Source organism: Neovison vison, chromosome X (genome assembly GCF_020171115.1).
Source record: "Neovison vison isolate M4711 chromosome X, ASM_NN_V1, whole genome shotgun sequence".
In the NCBI taxonomy this organism is placed as follows: Eukaryota; Metazoa; Chordata; class Mammalia; order Carnivora; family Mustelidae; genus Neogale; species Neogale vison.
Window position 1 is genome coordinate 116,130,555 of NC_058105.1, and position 23,418 is coordinate 116,153,972.

The 23,418-nt window shown below is 45.4% G+C and overlaps 1 protein-coding gene across 11 annotated transcripts in view; it reads left to right on the forward strand.

The window, feature by feature from the left end:
* The window catches only part of SH3KBP1 (SH3 domain containing kinase binding protein 1), a 340,719-nt gene that overhangs the window by 81,357 nt on the left and 235,944 nt on the right, over nt 1–23,418 (forward strand). The gene's annotated exons all lie outside the window — the stretch shown is intronic.

The window sequence follows — 23,418 nt, forward strand, 5'->3', positions numbered from 1 at the left end:
AAGAGGGATGGATGACCCAGGGTTTTTTTGCAGACCACCAGGAAGCTTGCTAAGGTTGTGGGTCTAGAGTTCAGGCACCAGGTGCAGGCTGCACATAGGCATTTGGGAATCCTTCGAAGCCCAGATGAGTGAAATCGCCTGGAAAGGGAGTATGGCACCCCAGCATTGAGACTGATAGGTAATGGCCAAAAGAGGAGGAAAATAGGCAAGTGAATGTTCTAGAAGGCTAGGGGAGAAGGTGTTTCAGGAGGGGGCATGATCCCTGCTCATGGCACACCAGCTGTGTAGCCTCAGAAGTTTCCTCCCCTCCCTGAAGCAGCTCTTCCTCTTTAAAAGGTGACAGTACTAATATCCTGGTAGAGTTTCTGTAAGAGCTAGATGTATTTTATCGTGTGCCAGATACTGAGAGGCTCTGAGAACAGAAGGATGAATAAATAATAATGTACCTAGAGTCCAGCTACACATTATTAATATTATTATTACTAGTAATGATGAATACTTGGTATAAGGGGAGCCATAGGAGGCTTTTTTCCCTTTCCAGAATTAGTCCACGTATGGACATATAAATGAAAATTGCCACTATTCTTAAGTGAAAAATGAAAAATAAAACCTCTTCTACTATGTTCATGCATTTAAGTAAAGCATATCTCTAAGGTTTTTTTTTTTATTTATCTGATCACTATGATTGGAGCTCTTAAACTACATTGTAAGAAATAGAATTTAAAAAATTTGGTTCATAGGCCTGCCAAATGTACACATTCTTCAGACTGATACATTCTGACATGAAAAAAAAGGTTAGTGTTTCCAAAACCAGGAAGCAGAACGTTCCAAGTTTATAGCACAGAGTAAATTTGATGCATTGCATGAAATCTTCTTTATTCCAGGAAGCCCTGAGGAATGTGTGTCATTTTCCCAAGTTTATTGAGGAATATGAAAAGGACTTTTAACCCTAGAGACCAATCTGCTGGTTACCAGAGGGTGGGTGGCGGGGGATGGGGGAAACAGGTGATGGGGGAAACAGGTGATGGGGATGAAGGCGGGCACATGTGATGAGCACCAGGTGATGCACAGAAGTGATGAATCACTGTACTGTACACCTGAAACTAATATTGCCCTCTCTGTTAACTAACCGGAATTTAAATAAAAACTTGAAAAAGAATATGAAATGGAATAAATGGTAGTCGTTTGAAATAGAAATGATAATTTTGGAGTAAAAGTTTTTTCATAGGTGATCAAGTTGCAGGATAGCTAAACATTTTAGGTTTTCACCTCATCCATTCAGCTTTGACTTGATGACATTTTTGAGATCATATTTTCACTTAAGGTATCATTAGATTTCTTTTTTAGGGTGAGGGTAGAGAAATACATGCAAACACATCTGTTGCATGGTAGCATTGATGGGTGGCTCTTCCTCTTTCCTCGTGGTATGCATACTGGGTGCTGCCAGAAAATCTGCTGTGCCCTTGTCCTTCGGCCCGAGAATTTCAGTCTTTCTGCTGTGAGCCGTGAACCCCGTCAGCTCGCTGCTCTCAGCCCGGCTTCATGGAGGCGCGTGGAGTGCAGGGCGGCGGCTGCGGACCCGGGCTCTGCTTCCCGGGTCTCGGTGGGGCTTGGACCGAGAGTAGCAATGCCCCAAGATCCTGGAAGTGTGAGTCTCGGTTTATCAGCTCTGGGTCCTTGGGAAGTTACTCCCTCTGGGTATCTGCTTGTTTCCCTTTTGAAGCAGGGAGCAGTAGCAACAGTAGTGCCCCTCTTTGCTAGTGTACTGGGGAGGATGCATGAAATCCTGAGTGTAAGGCAATGCAGATTTGGGTTTGATGCATATTAATCAGTCAGCAAATATTAATTATCAACATTAAGTATTGAGCCACTCTGAGAGGCTGGAAAAATCTGGAGGTCTGGTGTTTGTCAGTTGGGTGCTATGAGCAGTGGGCACTGAGATGGAGGTAGGGGTGCAGGAGGTGTATTTGCGGAGGGGAGATAACACCCTTGGGAGATGAAAGGGCGGGAAGCAGGGCAGGGGAGCCTCAGGCTGCCATCCTAGCCAGCCTGACAGGGAGCTTCTGAGCACTGAGCAAACACTGCTCAGGAGCCTGGTATGGGAAGGCCCTAGCAACCAACTTTCCCCCACTGCTCCCCCAGCAGGGCCTGTCACCTGGGCTGGAAAACAAGCTGGGGTGGAGCCTGAAGGCACCAGTTCTGTCCTGAAGGGACATGTGGGCAGCACACCTCCAGGGCCTGCCCAGAGATATTTTGTTTCACTGTAGTTTCTTAACTCACAAGGGGATTTGAAATAATGTATTCCCTACCACCGGGCCCTGCCCCCAGCTCAGGGGGAGCTCTCACCATCTGTCTGCCACTGGGGATGATTAGACAAGAGATCTTGAGGGACATTCAGGGAGAGTGAAGATAAAAAATGTGAATGTCTCCAGTGTGTGGTCACAGCATACCACATGAACACACACACACACACACACACACACACACATAGGCATTTAGCTATTTGTGGAATGAGGTGCATGAGGTCAGCCCGTTTTAGCTCTTTGCTGCCTGTTTTGCTTGTCATGAAGGAAAGAGTGTTTCATTTATTGTCATACTTCCTTTGGGACCACCAGGTTTTTCTCAAGAAAACCAACAAAGTTGATATCCTGTGTCTGGGAGTCTGGGTGAAAAACACAGTGGGCTTGCCTCATTTGTAAGCAGAGAGGCTGTCCAAGGCAAACCACATCCTGCCCAGGCTTTCTTGAGGCAGGTGGTCCCAGATGGAGGCCCAGAGTGAGGAGCCATGGGAACCGGGCTCTCGTCAAAGGCCTGGGGCAGCCGTGAGAGGGAGCGCTCGGGCCCTGCTCAGTTCCAGGGCCACGTGGAGACACCCTGGCTGCTCTGTCCTCTTACATTGAGCCTTTCTCTTCTAAAGAAGCAGCACAGCTCGGCGGTGGCCGTGCTGGAGCTCTCAGGGATGTGATTTTCTTGTCTGTAAAATGAGACTGTGGTCGAGATCTGAGATAGCTAGTACCAGGAGAGCAGGGGCCAGCTTAAAACCAAAAAAGGGGCTGTTTTTGCTCATCGTGGAAGAAAAAATAGATTAAAATTGCCTTTAAAATATTTACTATAGATGTGTATTTTAGTCATGATTATAATAAACCATAATTGGCATTGACTTAAGTGTTAAAACGTGAATATATTCTTAGCAAGGCTGTGCGTGTTTCCACAGTATCTCGTTGTCTGCAATGTGACGCCAGATGCTCAAGCCCCCGGTCACACGGGGCCTGCTTTCTGACCACACGCTATTCACGGCAAAGAAACCGGTAAAGAAACGATGTCTAAATGAAGAGGTCGACAGATTATGGGCAAAAGATACATTATAACTGTTTAAACCCACAAGTACTATCAAGTTAAAACTGCTAAAATTGTAGTCACACTGTAACAGTGGGGCCTTCAGGGGTGCAGATGGAAAAGGAATCAGGTTTATTGCTGTCATTCTGTAACTGTTGTTTAACAGCTTGGCTTATAGTCACAGTTCACTCTTTAACTGTTCCTCTCAACTGCAAAATTGTGAGTGTGTGTGCACAACCTTTTCCTCTCCAAATCTTGAAACTGCAATAATTGCCAGCCTATTAAAAAAAAAATGCCTCTGCCGTATGAAAGTAATTTCAGCTATTCTGTGTTAAATGAGTAATTATGACGTGGGGCTCTGGTGACACAAGATAGGAACTTGGATACATGTTTGAATATGGACCATGTCAGGTTTGTGTGGTTTCAGATACTGAGAAATTGCTTCTTTGTGCTCACTGATTTTTTTTTTCATGGTCTGCTCTGTTACTTGGTTCAAAATATCACATGACAGATGAGCTCTCTGGTACATATAATCCATGTAATTATAGTGAGGGTTTCTTTTGTCAGTGGTGGTTAAAAAACCCATACACCTTGGGGCGCCTGGGTGGCACAGTTAAGCATCCAACTTTTGGTTGTGGCTCAGGTCTCAATCTCAGGGTGGTGGGATCAGGCCCTATGTCGGGCTCTGCACTCAGTGAAGTCTGCTTAAGACTCTCTCTCCCTCCCCTTTTTCCCCTCCCCCCATGCATGTGCACTCTCTCTCTCTCTCAAATAAATAAACCTATTTTGAAAAATCCACACACCTTCCTTCTTACCCTCTGATTTTTTTATACAATTTTACTCTCGCTTTTATTTAAAAACTTGAGTTTGAGTGGTTTCCATTAGCAGATATTTTAAGATGACAATCCAGTCTAAGATGCTGCCAACTTGAAGCTGAGCACAGCCCCCAGCCCTCGAGCTGGATATGAAATCTAATTTCAGGCCTGGTGCAATGCAGGGACATAGCTGGTTTGTAAACAGCCCTTGTGACAGCAGAGCACAGTTGACAAACACTGGTTCTGAGGCAGGGCGGAGTGTGTTCTCTTGCTGTCTTAACTGGTCACCCTGATTACAGTTCTACCTGGGGTGCATCTCACAGAGCCACACGGAGTAATTAAAACCACAGGTTTAGCATTGTTCATTATTTGGTATAATGAAAGCCAAATGACAATCCATCCACTTTACTAAAAACTGTATCCTTTTTTCCCTGTTAACTGAAATGTACGTGTGAATATTAAAGCATACAAAGAATCAGAAGTCACTCTCTTCGTTAATGAAACCTACTGCAGGCAGGGCCAGTCTTGGCCTGTAGCGTGCATTTGCCATTCCCAGAATGCTTGCTCATTGAGTTCCTCTCAGACCTGTGACCCATCCCTGTGTCTGTTGTGATGGCAAAGATGGGTAGGTTATTCATCTCAACCCACTTTTCCCCCCAGAGGGGCTAGAATGATCTTAAGTACAGAGAAGGAACATGTTAAATATTCATCTGGTTTCATTGAATGTAATATACAATCCTTAAGATTAATCTGAAGTTTTGGAGTCATTAATGGTTCATTTTTTTCATAGCATGGGATTTATTTGTTATTATCTAAGATAGTGAATTATTTAAGTAAAAAGGGAAAGTTCTTTCCAGAGATGGATCTCAGCAAGCTGTTGCTGCTTTCATTTACATATGATTACTGATTGTATTAAATTGGGAATGTGGGTGAGGGGAGGCGTGGCAGCCTGAAGATTTTACAGGTTGAGTGGTTACTAGGTGTTGCATGGCACGTTGCAGCCTGGGATCTGACACTTGCTGAATGACCTGTGGTCCACCAGGGTGTGTATCAGTGACTTCAAATTCGCATGAATATTAATAAAAATGGCTGGATATCAGTTTAAAGGACAATGAACCGATTAACATGTAATATCATTATATACTTTATTTATAAACATGCACAAATAATTTGTTCTCTTTGAGGACATCAATTCTTCTAACCTTAGTTTCTTCTATCACTTCTTCAGCACTGAAATTTAATGGTGTACTGGGGTGATTTATATTTTTTTAGAACAGCTTCTGAAAGTGTTGCCCAAAATACTGTTTTGTTGTTTTTTTTAGGATTCAGGTGATCTCTAAATTATTGAACAAGAATCAAGGGCTGTATACATATGTCAGCCTATTTATATTATAGTACTATTTTCCACCATGGCCACCCACACCTTGATTTTATATTTTGAAATGTTACTGAACTATTAAAATATAGAAGAGCTTGAGAATATCAACATCTACCTACCCACCACCTCTTTCATCAAATGTTACCATTTTGTCATACTTCTGATTCTTTAAAAATCAATAAATAGACTTCCAGTTTCAGCTCAGAGATGTAGAGAGCTGCAAAGATGTGCCTCCCACGCTTACAAGAAAAAGTCTGGACAGATTGGAAATTGACAGAGAACTGAGTTTGCAGAGCGAACAGCCATTTAAAACTCTGGAGAGCGGCACTTTCTGAGACATAAGGCCTGAACATTTGCTTACCAGAGGCAGAAGCCACCAGACACCACAGAAGTAGGTAGAAAGATCAAGCTAAAAATTTGACAAATGGCTGGAGGCTGCATGTGGGATAGCTTGCGAGTGCGAAGCTCCTGGGGGCAGCAGAGGAGTAGGAAGGTGTCCTATCCTTTTGCAGGCTTTTCCTCCAGGAATGCCACCTGGCCCTTACAGGGAAGACGGGAAAATCTGAAGAAAACTACTGGTGCGGGCTGGAGGTGCTGGCTGAGGAGCCACTGAGAAACCACTCAGACTTGTTTCTCCCTTAAGGAACAAAAAGCTTATTCGGCAGTGGGAAGGACAGGGTATGAGGGCACTGGTGAAATACCATTGCAGCTGGGGGAAGAATTCCATCCAGCTCAGCACCCCCAACCCCACCCCACCTAAGGAAAGTCTTAATCTTCTGGGAGAAGGGCCTCAAGGCTGTAGACTGAGAACACTGGAGCATACCCAGTACAGCAGGGGGAAGGAGGTGGGGGAGCTCTATTCCTGGAGGAGGGACAGAAGCACTTGTGGAGGCTAACTGCCAGATAGAGGCCTGCTGTGCACTCCAAAGATGGAGTCTTAGAATATTTGCAGCCCTCCCCACCCCACTGTAGCATGCTATCAAGCCTCCAGGAATAACAACAGTGGATTATATAGCAGGGAGAACTCTAAGAGACAGACTCTCTCTGAGGAGCAGCACAGAGGGAAACCCCAGAGCCAAGAAGAGGAGGAAGAAAAGATCCCTAGAGGAATTTGAAGTTTCTCATGTCTGTAGGAACAACGAACCTCAACATGACCTGACTTCTGACTAGATTAACTTAAATCCCCGCACATAATGTCTCATTTACCTCAGTATCTACTGCCCTATACAAAGTGTCTGGCTTTCAACCAAAAATCACAAGACATGCCAAAAGGTAAGAAAAAGCATTCTGAAGAGATAAAATGGTCATCAGAACCTGACAGATACGACACAGCTGTTGGAACTGTCAAACTATAGATACACATACCTTACCTACCTCACCCCGCTGAGTGCCCTTTATGTGCCGGGGCCATTTTAGGAATGGGCTTAACAAGAGAGAGCATAACTGCAGACAACCAAAAAAATTAGTTACAGATAGTGAAATATGCAGCAAAGAAATATCAGAGTGGAAAAGTATAGAGTGACTGACTGGTAGAATGTGTGGGCTGTTTCAGAGTCATCAGAAAAGGCCTCTTGGGGTAGGTGAAATTGTAGCTCACACCTGAATGATTAGGAGGCTCCTGCCATTACTACGAACCATCTAAGTAGAGAACAGCAAGTGGAAAGGCCCTGAGGCATGAATAAGCTTGGACCGCCCCCAGTCCAATATTAATGCTCTGGAGGGTAACAGTGTTATGAGAATGTTGCTGATAAGAGCAACCCCTGCAGCTGTGTCACTGTCAAGGCTAACCTAGGGAGGAAGTAGTGGGTGGGTTCTCTCCTGCTCACATACTTTTTCTTTAAACACTTACAGAAATTACTGTTCTTCCCCCTCATTTTGCAGGGCCAGGAGACTCTATAATACCTTTCTTGTAACCTGGCCCTGAGTGAAAAGGAACATGAGTTTGCTGTTGTGAGTTAAGGCCTCATTATTTATCTAGTAGAAGTGTATTATTTATTCTTTTTAATTGTGGAGAATGTGCATTAACTCCACTAATCCTAACTGCCACCCCCCACCCTGGGTAGTGGTTATTCATATGTTACAGATGGAAAAACTGAGGCCTGGAGATGAAGGTTGCAGATCTATTAAAGGTTAACCCTGGTATTTGAACCCCAGGAGCCTGACTTTGTGTGATTGCATTGTAAGAACTGAACGGATGGGTATTCTTAAAGAATAGAAACTGATAAAAGCAAAATGAATACAGTTGTTTAATTCTTATGTTAACCCAGTTGATTTTAAAGCATTGGCTTGTGAAACTGCCTAGGGAAATGGACCAAATAAGTACATGGTGAACCATCTTTAATTTGTTCATTTAGTATGAGTGCCTCAAAACTGTTGAAAATGGGGAGTTTAAATAGTTTAACATCCCAGTTCCCTCTGCTGTATAACTACTACATATGTAAGTATATAATATTAATACTGTGAAGGCAATTTTGTCTGGCATTTGTCTACTGAGAACATTCTGGAAATCAGCATTTATGATCTCAGTAACTTACTGTAACTGGTGTCATTGGTCTACTGTTTTGTAGACTGCATCTTTCACCGGCTCAGTGCTCTTTATTTTTTCTATAATAATGCTTATTGTTTGAGGATAAATAAATCATAATAAAAATAAACCTTAAGGGGCACCTGGATGGCTCAGTTGGTTCAGGGTCCGACTCTTGATTTCAGTTCAGGTTGGGATCTCAGTCAGGGTTGTGAGATTGAGCCCCAAGTTGGGCATGGCACATGCTTAAGATTCTCTCCCTCCCTCTCTCTTTGTCCCTCCCCCCAACTCATGTGTGTGCTCTCTCTCTTTCTCTTTCAAAAGATTAAACCTTATGTACATGTTTAGAGAGGGAGAACTTTGCATTGGATGAAAAGGATGATTATATTCATTGGTTTCTGTTTTTTGCCATTAGAGGAAAGGAAAGAACTTTCCCATGAGCACCTCTCTTGACACATGAAAAGGTTGCTGATATTCAGTAATGAAACACATTCACTGAAAGAAATGTAGTCTGGGGGGAGTTTTCTCTGGCCAGTAATAATAATTGAACACCTACAGTGTACATAGTTTTATTATCTGTACCATTTATGTGGTTTGACATGCTGGGTCAGAAAAACAGCAAACTTTTATACAACACTTCATGGACCAGAGAAGTTAAGTAACCTGCCTAGAGGAGCACAGCTAGTCAGTGATAAACCTGGATTTGAGCCTGTGGGTGGTTAATCTCCAGAGTTCAAGTGCTCACTCACTCCTGATTGTACTAGGGTACAGGATATCTGGGTGGCCTTGGCTATATTAAAACCACAACAGACCGAACTGTAATTAGCATGAGGGGGTATCCAAATCTGTCAGGTTTTGAGAAACTGTTGGAAATCATCGTTGAGCTGGGTGTTAGGCTTCTGTGAGTTGTTAAAGCCTGTCGTTGTTGTTTTTTAGAGATTTTATTTATTTATTTGTTTGTTTGTTTATTGAGAGAGAATGTGTGTGCACAAGCAGGGGGAGGGCGGACAGAGAGGGGGAGAGAAGATCTCAAGCAGACTCCATGCAAAGCCCCAGAGCCCGACTAGGGGCTCGATCTCACAACCCTGAGGTCATGACCTGAGCCGAAATAAGATTTAAGGGGTTAACCATCTGAGCCACCCAGGTGCCCTGAGTTTTGTGTGTTTTTTTTAATATGCAGCCACCCAGATTTTGATATGCAGCCACGTTCAGTTGGGACTCCCACTTCCTATGAAAGCCTTATAATGGTACTTGAAGAAGGGAAATAAGTATATATGTTTTTAGGAAGTTTCTTTAAGTATACTGATTTTTAAGAATGGATGCAATTCGTGGTTCTTACTAGTTCTAAGAACTATTTCTCCTACAATGCTTTGCTTCCATGTAGAACACTTTAACATCAGAGACTTTGCAGGTTCTGCTGCTTTGACAGCATAGGAGGCGAATGTAGCTGGTAGACATGCGCAGTACCACAGGTGTTGATGCCGCCGGCACAAATGGAAAAACGCATTGCTTTAATTGAAAAAACAGGCTCTGTCTAGTCTTTGGCTCCCTTTACATTTAAAATGACTACTCGTAGTTTCTGGAGGGTGGGGAGGGAGGGAGCAGGATTTGGCTCTGTTCAGCAGTAAGATCCTGAAAAATTTCGGAATGTGAATTCTGATGGTGACCTCCCATTGCTTCTCCCTTTTGTGAAGGTGAAACAAAATACTACCTAGGAAATTCGGAAGCCAGACGGTGGTAGAGCCCAGACTTCTCAAACACTAAGTGTCCTGTTGGGGGAGATGGCTTGGAGGGTGGGGGGCTGGAGTGTGGGGGTGTGTGAGGGGAGATCTTGTGAAAATGAACGTTCAGGTCAGGGGATCTGGGCTGGGGGTGGTGCTTGGGGTGGGAGGAGACTGAGACTGCAGGTCTGACAAGCCCCCAGCGGAGGCTACTTTAGCGGGGGTGTAGGTCCCCAGCCCTTGTTCTCAAGGCTGTGTTGATCATCTGAATCACCTGGGGGAGTCTGACCGTAGAGCTTCCCAGCCCACAGCAGACTGAGTGAACTGGAGTCACTAGGGCGGAGGTTACACAGATATCTGGGTGGCCGGGGGTGGGGGGTGGTAGTTACTGACGTGGCTTGATGATAAATCTGCCAGCTTTGTCTTCTTTTAGCAGCGGTGGTGGGGGGGGGGCTGTGTAATGACAGCTTTGAAAACTTCCCTGTAGGAATCAGATTGAGATGTTTAAAGACAAACTTTCTGACATCCTAAGAGCTTCCTGTTTGACCTAAACTCCATGAGAAATCTTGACAGCCACTCCCCTTGGAAGGGAACTGGCTGGCTCTTGATGATTGTGTCCAGACTGGCTGAAATCAGAGAGTGTGGAGAAGAGAGAGGGAGAGAACTTAATGGTTAGTTTGCTGACCTGCTTTGCATTAGATAATGTCTGTGGAGGCTTCCGGAGTGCGTCCAGGGGAGCCAGGGCCCAAATATGGAAAAGAGAAGCCACGATGATGAGGTAGGAGTTGAAATTACCATCACAATTGTTGAAAGCGTTATTTCAGCACTTTCCCATGCGCCTGGGTCTGGGGTTTCATTTCTCCAGTGGAGGGCCCGACAAGCTGGTGGGGGTGCGGGCTGGGTGATGGCTCTGCTGTAATGCAGCGCTCCACCATGGTGGGGCTTTGCGGGTCACCCTTTCACAGTATGACTTTCTCTCTTTTTGATAACTGAGGTTCTCCGGCAACTGAATTTTTTTTAAAGATTTTATTTATTTATTTGACAGAGAGATCACAAGCAGGCAGAGAGGCAGGCAGAGAGAGTGAGAGGAAGCAGGCTCCCTGCCGAGCAGAGAGCCCAATGCGGGACTCGATCTCAGGACCCTGAGATCATGATTTGAGCCGAAGGCAGCGGCCTAACCCACTGAGCCACCCAGGCGCCCTCCAGCAACTGAATTTTTAATATTTCTGAAATCTTATTGTTAATCTTTCCCCGTGAGATCGTGTAGGAAGGTAAGACACCAGGGGGAGAAGATCTTCCTGGTTTTCCTTGATTTATTTTGTCCCTTTTTAAAAGTTCCTTCAAGACCAAGTGTTTCATTGTTGTTGCATTTATAATTTTCTTTGCCCCAGCTCCTTACCTTGTCTGAGGGTTAAAAAAAAGATAAGGGAAATGCCATGGTCAGGGAAAAAAAAAGTTGAGTGTGGGAGAGCCGGAGGCAGGTTCCAAGTGATGTGGCTCTGACACACACCTGCTTTCCTATAGTGACTTCAGGCCCAGCAAGGGAAACAGGCACCCACAATCTGTAGCCAGAACCCTGTGAGAAGCCCCTGAGCCCCAACTGTGCTGAGCGCCTTGCTTCTCTTTGCTTGAACCCTCCCTGCTGCAGAGGCAAGGCTCTAGGACATAGCCTGGTGCTGAGACAGACCCGGAAACCCACTTTTCTAACCCATTGTGGTGTGCATGTAGTATGCCAAAGGAGCCAAAGGGGAGGGACCTTAGTACCTGGGGCAGGAGAGGAAGGAACAGATCAGGCAAAGAGGATGGTGAGAGGGACCAAGGAAGTGTGAACAGAAGCCTAGAGGGGGAAGCAGTCTGACAAGTCTCTGGAAGGAAGCCTTGCCAAGAAGTACAATGGGAAGCGGAGGTGGGGGGTTGGGGGGGAGATGCGAGGTTGGGAGGTGACAGGTGCCTTGTGTACCTTTGTAAGGAATTTGGACCCTAGATGTGATCAGGAAGCATCAAAGGAACAATCTGAAGCAGAGGCATGTTGCCGTCAGATGTGGATGGAGGAAGAGTTTCTTTAACAGGTAAATTTCTCCGGAATGAGCATCTGCCCCATGTAGCTTATTTTAAAAATAGCTTTATTGACATCTAACTTGCATACCGTACAATTCACCCACTTGAAGTGTCCCATTCGATGGTTTTTAGCACATTTACGGAATTGTGTAACCATCGCCATGATCTGATTTTCATACATGTCCTTCACTCCCCAGAGAAACCTTGTGTCCATTTGCTGTCACTCTCCACTTCTAAGCCCAGCCACAGGCAACCGACCACTCATCTTTGTAATTTCTCCTTTTTCTGTAACATTAAGGGGAATGTCTTCCGTGAGTGTATTCACTTCAGGGTGTCTCTTCGCCAAATTATAAACTCGCTCTTGACTTCCCAGCCATGGCTCAGCCCATTCCCGTCAGCAGTGATTTCGCTGTCCCACCTAACGGGCCGGCCGCAGGGTGGGCGGGCCCCAAGGGCAGTGTGTTCATCTGCTCAGGGTGACATCAGAGACCCGTGTGCTTCCTGTCTCTCCCCCACGGTGGTCCTGCCAGGAACTCCGGCCCAGGGCTGGTTTCTCGGTGGTTGTCAGGGACCTGCAGGATGGCACGGCGTGGCGGTGGGGCGCTCTGCTTCCTTGTACGTGGCCTACACGTACGAGGAGTCCCTGCTGGTGCGCGCTTAGTTCCTGTTGCCCACCCTGAACCGGCGAGTGCCTGAGAATTGATGAGTCTGCCTCTCTGCAGCTGGGAGGGGGCTCTCTGGGGGATGGGTGGCTCTGTGGCTCCTTGTCAGCAACCACTAGTTGTCTCTGCTGGGGAAGGAGGAAGGGAGCCACCTCTACTCGTGGTATTGTGGTATGAGGAGCGGGTTTGCAGCTGGACCCTCGCTTCATGTGTCTCTGAAAAGGGTCATCAACTCAGGTCTCGCCAATTCAGGAGTTCATCCTCATTTGGTCATGCGGTGCCCTCAAGTTTACCTTTGGACAGTGTAATAGTGTGGGCGATAGTGGAAATGGTGGTAACATAAACTTTTGTGGGAAATAAATGATTTAAGTCTCATTAGAAAAACCTGTTCGCTTTAGGATGGAAATGTTTAAACACATGATGCTAGAATATTGTTCTTATCTAGTTATTAAGTTAGTCCCCTGGAATCTCTCCTTGGGGAAAAAAAAAATGAAATCCTGTCCTGAATATGTCAGTATTTGAGTCACTCTATGAACTTGACATTAACAAAAATTGACTTTCTTTCAAGTATAATTCACGCTTCACTAAGCCAAGTAGACATTCTGCCAGTTATTTGGACTTTATTAAATTTTGCTTTATATGTAATAAAAAACTCAAGGTAGGTCTAGCTTTGCAAAATATCTTACTTGATTAGGAGCTGTATTTTCAAGTCTGTTTTGGAGCGAGGTTTGTCGTCATGTAAGTAATGAGCATTTTCTGGTGCAGCTCTTTAATGGTGAGAACGGATGTTGAAGAAAGCAAACACCATATGCCCTTTGTTTCCCGTGCATGTCCCCTCCTGGAGGCTGGGTGGAGTGTTTCAGCTGTCTTGAATAATCTCCATTTTGCTGTTACTGCAGACTTTGCGGTTCTCCCACTCTTGTCTCCGATGTTACAACTTCTTCCTCGTCCTCCTCCTCAGTCAGAAAGGTTCCATGCTCTCAAATGCCAGAGATTGGATTAATTTTGAAAAGTGAGTTTCCCTTGATTTGTGACAGAAATTAGTGCGGAGAATTTAAAAAAAAAACAAAACCACCCAGTGTGAACGTGTAGTGGGAGGGGCAGGCGGGTTGGGTACGGGACAGGATGCTTAGAATAATTCTGCTGCCAAGTGAATCAGAGACTTGCAGCTCTCGGCGAGCACGGAACATACTCCTGCCCAGAGTTCAGACACAGTGAGCCAGAAATCACCACTTCATACTCCACAGAATGGACCCTTCCGCAGCCAAAGCCCCGAGTGCTGCAGAGGCGTCTGAGACTGTAAGTAGGCCATACATCTGGTTCCGTTGCTCTTACGCCGGCATCTTTTGTAGCCTGTTGTCTGACTACTTCTTAGGCCAGGAGGGAGGAGGCATGATGGGAAATTTGGTCCCACCACTGTCCTTCCGAGATGGTGAGCAACACTGTTTTCCATTCGGACCTGGTCTCAGTTTTCATGTTTGTGGTGGAAGGGAATTTCTTTCCCCAGGCCTTCCTCTGTGACACAAGTGGCTTTTGGCCGAGCCCCTTTGGTAGTAACATCTGTAAAGATTTGGGACAGCACTGTCATTTGGTGTGAGGGCTCTTCCCTTCTTCTAAGTGCAAATGATGAGTTTTGACCCAGGGATACCCCAGCCAGCAGAGCCTTCTCCCCCTGCCCGGCCCCCGCCCCCAGGCATCCCTTTCATCAGCGAAGTGTCCCTAGCAAGGGCTGGGAGCAGGTGATGTTTCTGAGGCAGCTGGCAGGTTTGGAAGCCTGGGATGAAGCCAGGTGTGGAATCCAGCTTCCCTGTGATGGGAAGGAGAGAAGAATGAGTTAGAAAGCAGGACAGAAGTCATCTTGAGGTGTCTCCAGAGAGCAGCCCTATTGCTAGATGCCAGCCGAAGTGGCAGGCAAAGCTCAGATCCTCATTCTGCCAACTTTGGGCCACTGGCAAATATTTCTCCTCGTCTTACTCTTCCCATCTGAAAATCACTATCTTTGCCCTTTGCAGGATTGCTGGATTATTTGAAGTTATGAATGTGAAAGTAACTAGTACTTGGTAGGCCTTTGCTAAATGATGTATTTTTGCCCTTCGTTCCCCTTCTCCTTCCTTAGTGGGATATTGTACCGTCAGTGCGAGCACCGTGCTGGGCTCCAGGAAGTGCTACCCATGTTGCCTTCCTGACTTCTTTCAAGGCAACCTTTGTGGCCTCCAAGTTCTCTTGCTTGGTGTCATGGACTTGATCTTAGGGTCAACTTTGTTCAAGACCAGAGCCCCAGGTTGCCCTTTAGCCTAGGTCAGGTAACCAACCCCCAAGGACAAGGCGGTCTCTGGCAGATGGTGAGAGTGGGTCATGCTGTGTCTGAGATCCATCTGAGTTAAGGATCGTGAAGACAGGAGACCCAGGTCAGGAGGCCACGTGATGAATCCTAGCGGGCAGTGATCATTCAGAAGAGCCATTTCTCATTCAGCTTTGAGTTTCCAAGTTATGGAAACCTATATTCAGCCAGTGCAAGGGAGAAGAAAAACCCTCGAAAAAAAGTGCTCAGTAGTTGATCTGATTTCTGAATCAGAAGTAGGCGTAGGGCACCGTCATGGTGACATTCCAGCGGGTTGTTTCAGTTAACCTGTTCGTGGGTTTAGGCATCCCGCGTACTTGTCAGTCCGTTCCCAGATGCCTTCCACCATTATGGGCATGTGTCTGTTTAGGGGATTTTCTAGAGTCTGTCTTGTTAATTAGCTTTGCCCTGAGCTTTATCTTTGCTAACTGTGAGTTAATTGGTAGTAAGAATGGTTTCTTGTCAGTCACAAGTTCTCCCCCCGCTTTGCCCAGTTGAATTTCTTGTATTTCATCTCGTATTTAGACTCAAATTGTTTGCCTCTAGCTGGCAAGAGTCCATAACGGTCTGCGAGCTCCAACACAGTGCTAATTTTTATCAGTGATTTTGGAGATACTTTCTCATCTGTGCACTTTGTTTGGTGTGTGATGATTTAAGAGTACTTTTTATCTTAACCTGCATCAAAATCATGTATCGCAGTGTACCAGCCTTCAGTAGCTCTCCGTTGCTCTTCTTTGAAATCTACTTTCTTGCCCATGACCGGCGGCACCTCGTGTAGCCTGGCACACGACGACCTTTCCAGCCTTGTGGCCATCTCCCGCACACCTGGCCACTCCCTTCCATAGCACCAGTGCTGCCCCCACTGCCCCGCTCGCTCCTGTGGGCTCAATCCCACTATCGAGCCCAGGCACTTGCCCTCCCAGGAGTGCCCTTTCTCCCAGGAGTGCCCTTTCTCTGGCTCTTGCTTGGGTGGCTTGCTCTGTTTTCTTTCAGGTGTTACTTGGAGAAGCCCCTGGGCCATCTTATCTTAAGGGACTTCCTCCATCTTAAGTGTCCTTTCTCCCTTCCTGTTATGTCAGCGTATCTATTTCTTGCAGAGCACTTCTAACAGCCAGTAAATCCCTGGTTGCCTCACTGGCTTGCTTGGCACTTGCCGTCTCCCCAATTGGAATCTCCACCCCAGGGCTGGCGGAGGTCTGTCTTATTCCACTGAATCCCCAAGCCCCTGACTCCGTTCTCAACACACAGTAGGTGTACAACAGAGCTTTCTTAAATGAATAGAGGTTTGGGATGATCAGTGACGTGGATGGCTTTTCAGTAGTTGGTGACTGCGAGCATCTTCTCTGTGCCGGCTGCTCCCGGCCCTGTCGGCCTCCATCACCACTGTGGCACTTTGGGAGCCCTCCAGACCCCAAGGCCCTGGCAAGCTGGTGGCTGGTATCTGGAGTAACCCTCTCTAACTGTTTGAAGCATCACTTTTGTTCTCAAAATGAAAACCACCTGTCTTTAAAGTTATTTGCTTAAAACAAATACTTATTTCTTTACCGAGGCCTTCCTCCCCTTTCCCCACCTCCTGCCAAGAATAATGGGAAAACCCTCCTATCTTGGAGAGCAGTTTTCCCTCTGGTCACAATCCAGAGCTGGAGGATTTATGACCCAGGGTGCTGAGCGATAGCTTTCCCCTGCCCCGCTGCTCTCAGATGTCCACACTTTGTTCTTCCAAGGGGCTCCAAGGGGTCTTGTGATCAGGGCTCAGCCTTGGTCCTGCCTGCCTTTGCACAGTGCCTTTAACCGTCCCTCCTCCAGGGAAGGAAGCCATCCCTGGGCACCACAGAGATGGCAGCCGGGGTGGGGGCCATGTCTGACCGGTGTTCTGTGGTGGGCGGCTTGCCAGCTCCCCGACACCTTACACCACCTCCTGGGAGAGGCTGCTGTTGCCTGCATTTTAGAGACGGTGCAGTGAGGCTCATGGCCGGGAGGTGGGTTGTGAGCAACCAGGATTGGAACCCAGGTCTCTCTGGCTTCCAAATCTGTGTTTGTTTGTTGGTGTTCTCGGCCTTTCTCAGGTCTTGGGTTGTTTTTTTTAATTATTATTTTTATTTTAATTTTTTATTTTCAGCATAACAGTATTCCTTGTTTTGTTTTTACCACGTTCTTCAGTTAAAAAAAGCTGGTACCTTGGTGTAGGTAGATGCGTGCATACATGGAACGGCAACAAGCTTCCCAAAATAACGGTTGCCTTCCCTGTGCACAATGTACCCTTAGGGTCTCCATTCCATTTTAAAAATGCTTGTCAGGGGTGCCTGGGTGGCTCGGTGGGTTAAAGCCTCTGCCTTCGGCTCAGGTCATGATCCCAGGGTCCTGGGATCGAGCCCCGCATCGGGCTCTCTGCGCAGCTGGGAGCCTGATTCCTCCTCTCTCTCTCTGCCTGCCTCTCTGCCTACTTGTGATCTCTGTCTGTCAAATAAATAAATAAAATCTTTAAAAAAAAATGCTCGTCAACACATAGTGGGAGTCTGTTCCTTTTTAAGGCCAAGAAATACTGCATCGTATGCATACGCCAGCGTGTCTTCATCTACTCATCCATCAGCGGACATGGAGCTGCTCCAGTGTCTGGGTCTCCAGCCGCTGTGGGGGGCCAGGGGGAAGCGCGTGGTGCTGTTCAAGGGGTATCAAGTCTTCATGATGCAGGCTGACTCCGTCCTAGAGCTCTGCTGTGCGACATGGTGTCCGTCGTTAACAGTCTGTATCGCATACTTAAAAATTGGTGAAGAGGGGAGGTCTCCAGTGTTCATACTGCAATGACAAAAAATGCCAGGGAGGATCTTCTAAATGGATTATGTGGCCCACTAATTGAAAGCAGTCGGAAGAACACTAGGTGATAGATCTGTGCTTACTTCACATAGGGGTTTTTATGATGAAAGCTACTTTTCAAAATGGTTATTGCAGTATAACCGACACACAGAAAATGCTCACGAGATGATAGCTTGTTGAATATTCACAAACTGAACACATCTGTATGAAGAGCACCAGATCAAAACACAGACCATTGATTTAAGCTTCTTTGAATCAAGGCGGGCATGGAATGCAACAGAAAGCGATGGGCCCTCAGTTTGTTCAGAATTGTGTACACGCAGCTTACTTGATAGAAACTCTCTTTTTAGAGTTCCCATGTTTTGTGTTTCCAGTGGTGGGGCCTGGCTGGTATTTTAGGTCTAACAACTAGGAGTGGGACCAGGCTGCTGTAAGGACCGACCTAAATGGCCACAAAAGGAGGCCGAAGATGCGCCTGGTAAAATGTGAACAAGGAGGAGGGGGAAGGGCCAGGACCCCACAGTGGATATGGAAACGTTCGGGTGTGTAGACTTATGGTGACAGTAATCGAAACCCAATATTACTGAAATGGGGTTGGGGTGGGGAGGGAATTTGGGATTAGAGTTCCAAGCCCCTCGAAGTCAATGTACTTTTGTGTAAGATAAAGAACATTGACCTCTTTCAGTGAGTATTGGTTTTTAGAGAAAATTCTTTTAGCATACCAAATCAAACTTTTTTTCTTGGCCAAAGACCTGAATATATCTGAATACCAAAACAAGCTAGATTAACTTTGCTTTTGTAATGTGTGGGTTCTGTAAGGTCGTCATGGTGGTCAGACCGTACCCCATTCCTCCTCATGGCACGCATGTAGAAATGAAAGGGAGTGGATGCTTGAACGTGCTTTTAAACATTACATGCTGTTACAAAGTTTTATTAATCTCTTTGTGAGACGCATTGATAGCTTTTTAGTCAGACTGCAATCATTTCCTTGAATCAGGGACTTTGGGATAATAATAAATCCTTTTGTCTTTGTTGATTAGATAAGCTCTTATTCATTGTTCATTTTTGTGAAGGAGACTTTGAACTCTCACACATTTGGTGTGCGTTTCCTGGTGTTCTGGACCTATGGTGTTCACTGTGGGTCTGTGTTTAATTCTGTATTTGTTGTGGAAAAAAGGTCATGGGACTGTAGCAAACACACTGTGGGGGAAGGGGCATGCCGCTGGGGACAGGGAGCCAGTGTATCTGACTTCCTGTTCCTTTCTTGGTGCCCAGCATTGGGCCACTAAGCACTTGCTGAATGAATGGAAGGAGAGAGGAAAAACTGCTAGGTAGGATTTAATGATAAGTACTGTGTGCTTTGTCTTTTATCCTAGTTAGTCACTACAATAAGCCTGTGAGGTGGGTGCTTTTGCTATCCTTTAGAATGACCTCAGGTCCCTGTTTGCCAGGGGATGGTTCTGGTGTGTGCGTACTGTCCTAGCACTGACAGTGGTAGTACACTCTTTCACTCTGAAGCGTCCTGGTTCCAGTGATAAATTGGTTCACTCTGAGATGACTTGAAGAGACATTTCTCCAAAGAAGACATCCAGATGGTCAGCAGACATGTGAAAAGATGCTCAGCGTCACTGGCCATCAGGGAAATGCACATCAAAACTACCGTGAGCTATCACCTCACAGCTGTCAGAATGGCTAAAATCAACAACATGAGAAACAACAGGTGATGGCGAGGATGCAGAGAGAGGGGACCCTCTTGCACTGCTGGTGGGAATGCACATTGGTGCGTCCACTGTGGAGAACAGCATGGAGGGTCCTCAGAAAGTTAAAACTAGAGCGATCATCCAGCAATCGCACTTCTAGGTATTTACCCAAAGGACACAAACATACTACTTCAAAGGGATACATGCACCCCGATGCTTATAGCAGCATTTTCTGCAGTAGCCAAATTACACAAACAGCCCAAGTGTCTGTTTACTGATGAATGGATAAAGATGTGGTGTACGCACACACGTGCGCACACACAGAGATGAATATTTTTCATCCATAAATAAGAATGAAATCTTGCTATTTGCAACAGTATGGGTGGAACTAGAGAGTATTATGTTAAATGAAATAAGGCTGTCAGAAAAAGATAAATACCATATGATTTCACTCCCATGTAGAATTTAGGAAACAAAAACGAGCAAAGGGAAAACAAAAAGAGAGACAAACCAAGAAACAGACTCTTAACTCTAGGGAACACACTGCTGGCTACCAGAGGGGTGGGGGGGTGGAGGAAACAGGTGACGGGGATGAAGGAGAACCCTTGTCCTGATGAGCACCACATGATATACGGAACTGTTGAATCACTCTGTTGTACACCTGAAACGAACATTCCACTCTTTGTTAACTAACTGGAACTTTAATACAAACTTTAAAAGAATTAAAAGAGTTGGCTTTCTCTCAGATGTTGTGGTTTGGATTGACCGATGGGGAAACTGAGGGCACAGAGAAGCCACAGCACTTCCTAATGCCACCCAGCTCATGTGGGGATTCCTTCCTAAGAGTCTGACTTGAGATTTTGTCATTCGATCGCTGAGTTTTGCTGCCTCACCACTTAAGCCAAGGAATATGAAGTGGAAAAAGAAGGACTCTCTGTTTTTCATTCTCGCTATTTAGTAAAAGTCGTGATGTATGACTCTGAGCAGGAAGACTGTGCTGGTAAAGACCCAGGGAAACCCTAAATACGCTTTCCCTGGTGAAGCTGGACGCTTAGTATCCTAGAATACTGGTACCACTCACATGTGCCTAGGGCTTCATAGTTTACAAAACCCTCTCTCCTACATTATTCTGTTGAAACTTCATGTGTACCCTGTGAGGTGGAAGGTGGTACTTCCATCTTACGAAGGAGGCTGGGTGATTGATCAACAGGATGATGGGGTCACCTGCCTGAGGTTTTATATCCACAAAAGGAGCTGGTCCAGGATTCGCTTCCTATTCTGCCTGCATGGTCGGCGCCTCTCCCCTGTAGCAGAGGGGCCTTGTGGCCAGGCGTGCTTACACAGCTCTCTTGAGGGTGCTGCTCATGGAGGATTAGAAAGTCCTTTCAGGACTCACAAGGTAACACAAGGTAACACTACCGTAACACAAGGTTTCTCAACCTCGGCACTGTTGACATTTTGGGCCATTTAAGGCTATGGGGGGGGCATGCCGTGTAGGATGTTGGGCGACATCCCTGTTCTCTACCCTCGCCAGTAGCTCTCCCCTCCCTTCCTCCCCGGATGTGGAAACAAAAATTTCTCCAGATGGTGTCAAATGTCCCCTGGGACACAGTTGCCCCTGGTGAGGAACCACTGGCCTAAGTTCAATAGCAGCATTTGAAAGAGGGGAAAGGACAACCTTGAAAATGTCAGGCCTGTCATTTTCCTGCTCTGGTTTCTAAAGCATCAGAAAACCTATCAAAAGACCCACAAAGGGGTGGAAAAGGGAACAAGCAGCACATTTCATGTGGATTTCGTTCCATGGAAGACTGTTGGGTCTCCCAAGGAGGGATATGAGGGCCAGCATTTTTTTTAAGTTAGAAATCACACAACTAAAAGTGTTTTTTAATGGAAAAGTTAGAATAGAGATCAACTGGAAAAGGCACATATGCATCTCCTGAGAGCCTGCTGCCCAGAGATAACCACGCTTCACATGATGCTTTACCTCCTTCTAACCTTTTCCAACATGCATGTATAAATCTTCCAAATAGGGCCATGCCACAAATGTTATTGTAATCAGCTTGTTTTTAAACTTACATTTGCCAAAGATACCTTTCCATATCTCTAATACAGAGCTACAACATTTTTTTAAAAAAAGATTTTTATTTATTTGTTTGAGAAAAGCAAGAGTACAAGCACATACAAGTCGGGGGGTGCAGAGGGAGAAGAAGACTCCCCACTGAGCAGTGAGCCCGACGTGGGGCTCGATCCCACGACCTTGAGATCACCACAACCTGAAGCTAAGGCAGATGCTTAACCGACTGAGCTATCTAGGGGGTCCCGCTACAACGTTTTTGATGGCTGCATTGTATTTCCTTGTATGGCTACAGTATAATTTATCCACTTCCTATTGTATACATTTGTTTCGTTTCCAATTTTGTTTTTGCTATTACATGCAAAACTGTGATGAGGATTTGTGTGTGTGTGCCCGTGTCCTTCACAGCCTTTTTTTTCACCCCTTACAGAAATAAGGAAATGTTATCATCCGTTGAATAAGATCTCTAATTTGTAGTGTGCTGGATTACCTTTTGAATATATTACATAATTTTGCCCCTGAAAATTATGGAAATTTTATTCATAAAAATAAGATTATGCACTAGACATGCAGAATGGGGTGTGGAAAGTTCTTTGGTTTTCTGATGAAAGGATGACTAATAAGAAACCATGTAGGTTTCATGCCCTATTCATGAAAACTGCTTGTAACAGTAGAGGGCTACTTCCTGAGTAGGAATTACAGTCCAGTAAAGATAACTGAATCTTCCTTTAAGAGTTTGCTCATTGCAGAGAGAAACTTAGGGCTACGTTCTCATGATTTTTCATTGCTCATAGATTTTTCTTACGTGTTTTCAAAGTGATAAAATGAAGGGTGTCTGGGTGGCTTGGTCGGTTAAGTATCTGCCTTTGGCTGGGGTCATGATGCCAGGGTCCTGGGATTGAGCCTGGTGTTGGGCTCCCTGCTCAGCAGGGAGTCTGCTTTTCTCTCTCCCTCTGCCCCCTCCCTCATGTGTGCACGCTCGCGCGCGCGTGCGCTCGCTCTCTCTCTCTCTCTGTCTCAGATAAATAAATAAATAAATAATCTTTTTTAAAAATGAAAACTCCCTCCCCTCTCTGTTCATGCTCTCTCTTGCTATTTCTTTTCTTTTTTTTTTCCTTTTTTCTTTTTTCATTAACACAGAATGTATTATTTGTTTCAGGCATACAGGCCTGTGATTCATCAGTCTTTCACAATTCACAGCACTCACCATAATACATACCTTCCCCAATGTCCATCACCCCGCTCCCTCCCATCTCCCCTCCCCTCCAGCAACCAGAAGTTTGTTTCCTGAGATTAAGAGTCTCTTTTGGTTTGTCTCCCTCTCTGGTTTCATCTTGTTTCATTTTTCCCTCCCTTCCCCCATTATCCTCTGCCTTGTTTCTCAAATTCCTCCTATCAGTGTCTCTTGCTATTTCTGTCACCATCTCTGTCTCTCTCTCTCAAATAAATAAAATATTTCAAAAAAAATCAAAATGATAAAATGATAAATTCATAGTAGAACCTTTAAATGGTACAGAGAAGCTTAAATAAAGTTCCCTCCTTTACTCTGCCTTTGTATTTTTTCATTCTGTAGAAATTTTCTATGCATATACAACCATTAAAAATGTGCAAAGGTTTTTTCCAAACCCCACAAGCTGGCCAATAATACACGAGCTCTGATCCAATTAGCTTTCTTCATTTAACACACCTTTCTGGGCCTACACCTTGTTATGTTTAGTTGATGCCCTTTTTGGGGTTGTTTCAAGCTTTGCTTTCTCTCTTGCAGCAAGGCAGTCTATTTTATTTATATTTTATAGTTTCTTTCTTTATTTTTAAATGGTCTGTTTTACATGAATCTCTCTGTAGGCTACATGCCTAGCAGTGGAAGGATTGGGTTAAGAGTCTGTGCCCTTAAAATTTTCACAAATATTGCAAAATTGCCCTTCCACTGGGAGTAGCTGGACTTGTTGCATCAGGCATTTTTTTCCTGCCTGGCATAAACTGTGGACTAACACA